The following is a 3,873-nucleotide window of genomic DNA, read 5'->3' as shown; positions in this document are numbered from 1 at the left end:
GGGACCTTTAGTACCGGTTCGTGGCACGAACCGGGACTAAAGGTCTCAACCCCATTAGTCCCGGTTCGTGCCTCAAACCGGGACTAAAGGTCTACTCTTTAGTCCCGGTTTGAGGCATGAACCGGGACTAATGGGCATCGCACCCTTTAGTCCCGGTTTGAGGCACAAATCGGGACTAAAGGGCACAGGTGAACCGGGACTAATGCCTTAGCCGCACGAACTGGGATAAATGCTCACATTAGTCCCGGTTCTGGATTGAACCGGGACTAATGGGCTAAACAGGCCTGGACGAAAGCCCTGTTTTCTACTAGTGCTAGGATGTCAAGGAGCATTTAGCAGCGGAGAAGCAAATCGCGGCCGCATGCGCGGATGAGGTCGCAATGGCTGCCATTCGTGCCGACCCCCAGATCTTGGAGGAGCACCTCGCCGTCGAGGACACCATCGATGCCTCGCGCGCCGACGCCACGATGCGGTTGACTGCTTTAAACAACAGTTCGTGGCGTTTTCTCGAGGCCATCGTCGGTGCCTTCGACGAAGACTACTAGGTGTGTTCTCAGCGTGCACGTGCTTACCTCATCTCAAGAGCCAGCATGTTGGTGCCCGGAGCGGCTCAGACAACTCACCACTACGGGAGGGCACCCACAATGTAGAGGCCTCGCCCTCTTCCATGTCCAAAGAGCCAATCGTCATCGATATCTCCGACAATGAATAGCTTGTCTTATTACCTCACTATAAGGACCCATGTTCAGTTTGCTAGCTACCGCCTTTCCTTAACAAATTCTAGTGAATTTTTCTATCTACTTTTACCATGCAATATTCTTCTCTAGCATATATGTTCTATATGTCGTGCAATGTGGTGTTCAGTTAATTGTTTGGTCCAATTCTACAAATGTGATGTTCAATTCTTCAGGGCGCAATTTTCCAAGTTGTCAAGCATGTTTGGTTTGGTTAATTGTCCGATATTATATTAGGAGTATGTTATATTGTGCAATGTGGTGCTCAGTTAACGTTTGGTTCATTTGTTATGGTGTTTAGTTAACTGCTTGGTTCAATTCTGCAATGCGATGTTCAATTGTTGTGGGCGCATTTTGTTATTGTATACCATGTGAGAAATAAATCGAATTTGGCTGTACTAAATACATGACAAACAAATACAATTGCTATATTTCCAAGTTGTTAAGCATGCTTGGTTTGGTTAACTGTCTGATCTTCTATTAGGAGTATGTTATATTGTGCAATGTGGTGCTCAGTTAACATTTGGTTCATTTGTTGTGGTGTTTAGTTAACTGATTGGTTCAATTCTGCAATGCGATGTTCAGTTGTTGTGACTGCATTCTGTTATTGTATACCATGTGAGAAATAAATCGAATTTGGCTATACTAAATACATGAGAAACAAATACAATTGCTATATTTCCAAGTTGTTAAGCATGCTTAGTTTGGTTAACTACCTGATCTTCTATTAGGAGTATGTTATATTGTGCAATGTGGTGCTCAGTTAACGTTTGGTTCATTTGTTGTGGTGTTTAGTTAACTGCTTGGTTCAATTCTGCAATGCGATGTTCAATTGTTGTGGCTGCATTCTGTTATTGTATACCATGTGAGGAATAAATCAAATTTGGCTGCACATAATACATGAGAAACATATACAAGTGCTTAATCATGCTTGGTTTGGATAAATGGGTTTTCCATGTGGCTTGAATTAATCTGATGAATCTGCAATGTGCTTATTTATCATCAACATATTTTATTGATAGCATGCGAACCCTTACTTAACTAGATGACTAACTACCTTATATGTGTTGCAGGGAAACAATGGGAAGAACTGAGGTTTACAAGATGGTACTAACTATTATACCTTGCCTTTTTTTATTCCTTTGCCCCATTTCCAATATAGAGAAGATATTTATGCACATCCTGGTTTTTAGGGGTCACTGATGATTACCTCTCAAACCACCTCTGTGGTCAGGAGGCGAGGAAAGTTTTCATACAACACCCACGGTTTAATATTGAAGTGTTCCTGAAGAGGTCGAAGGATGGACGGTCAATCATCCACAGGCACTAGCCTAAAGTTGCAAAGACCTTCAACATGAATGAAGGCTCAATATTAGCCTTCTGCTTCAGTAGTTTTCTAGATGAGATGCATCTGTCCATGTACCGTCTGTGATGCTAATTTTGAAAGGTTCTAGATGTTGCATGTGAAACTTGGTGCTGGTGCAGTTGTGTAATGGGGTAGCTGAGTGCTGAAGCTATATCATGTTGTACTTGGATGTATTTCAATTATGAAATCCTGCTTCCTTAATATGGAAATTAAATATATTATGTGCTTCATATGAATGTCGATTAGATTAGTAAATGCATTATTAATAATAGGGCAATTAGCCTGCTAATTGTCCAATTAGCCTGCTAATTGTCCAATTAGCCTGCTAATTGGGTTTTCCTATTGCGAACGGTTATTGAGAAAACACCGTGGGCGATTACCTCAGGCAACACCCATAGTTTCTAGGAATAAACCATGTTGGATCAATGAACAATCACACACGACATTCCCTTGAAAATTGTTTGCGTTATGCCACCTTGCACAAACGTTTTCCTTGGAGTGACTGTGTGGGATGTATATACGAATGAACAGGTTCAGCGAGGACTCACTGAGTGGGATGTACTTACGACCGGAAACGATTTCACCTGTATAATTGTATTTTTAGCACTACTGTACGTGTAACCGTATTTGGTCGCTCGCCGGTCGCACACGACCTCATTTTGCCGAGTGTGTGTGCCAGGAGGGCATATCCCTGACGTTTTCTAGGTCGTCTGGGAAGGACCCCCCTATCGCAGTCACTCACTAGGTGACGGTTCCAAACGCTGTCGCGGAAAGCGGTTAAAAACCATTTGTATAGCACCGACGTGTACCGGTGACATACTCAACCATCATATAGTCTTATATGATTGCGAACACTCACCAGATACACATGAGCAAAACGTTTCAACCAGACACATAGAAAGATAGGGCACTGGTACACGTTGGTGCTATACAAATGGTTTTTAACCCCTTTCCGCAATGGCATTTGGAACCGTCGTCAAGTGAGTGTGGGCAATAGGGGGGTCCTTCCCACACAACACATAAACCATCGGGGATAGGGAGCCAAGATGCATATACTGTACTCCTACTCATCTGTGCTCGCATTGCCATCGCAGTCGGTATTCTATGGTGCTACGTTTATGATGCGCGACCCATCACAAATGGTTCACTATTATAGAATGTGTATGATAAGCATAAAATCACACACATTCTCTTTTGCCAAACCGTATGCGATAACTAATTAAGAAGATTAGCTAATCATCGTATGAGTGTTGGATATGATTATGAAACGTCGGACCGTCGTAACATCGTCATACACACAACTATCACACATGCTTTTCTGTGGTGCAACACATACGATGCATACTTCATCGGAAACAGTTCATGGTTGCGAATCATGTACGGTAAGGCAACTATCACAAAAGTTTAGTTTGCCCGCACTGTTTGTGATATTGTCTAACATCACACACGCTTTGCAAACGGCAGCTGTGTGCATGCTTGCACACATTTCCTCTCTGTGAACCATGTCTGATTATGATGTATATCGCAAATGTTTGTGTTTTACCAACCATGTGTGCCGTAACTACCTGGAGAGCATAATTTCACCATAAATTAATTACTGCTATTTCGAATTGGACCGGATTTGAATTTGCATTTGAATGTATGCTATAGCTTTATTCATATCCATTAGGTTCAAACAACCAATGCATTATTTGATTGATAGGTACATATGTTCAAGAATTACATAAGAACCAAATAAAGAATGATGAACCACAGTTGTATACTTGTACCATT

Source organism: Triticum aestivum, chromosome 1A (genome assembly GCF_018294505.1).
Source record: "Triticum aestivum cultivar Chinese Spring chromosome 1A, IWGSC CS RefSeq v2.1, whole genome shotgun sequence".
Taxonomy (NCBI): domain Eukaryota; kingdom Viridiplantae; phylum Streptophyta; class Magnoliopsida; order Poales; family Poaceae; genus Triticum; species Triticum aestivum.
The sequence above is the reverse complement of the archived record's forward strand: the minus strand, read 5'-3'. Positions refer to the sequence as shown.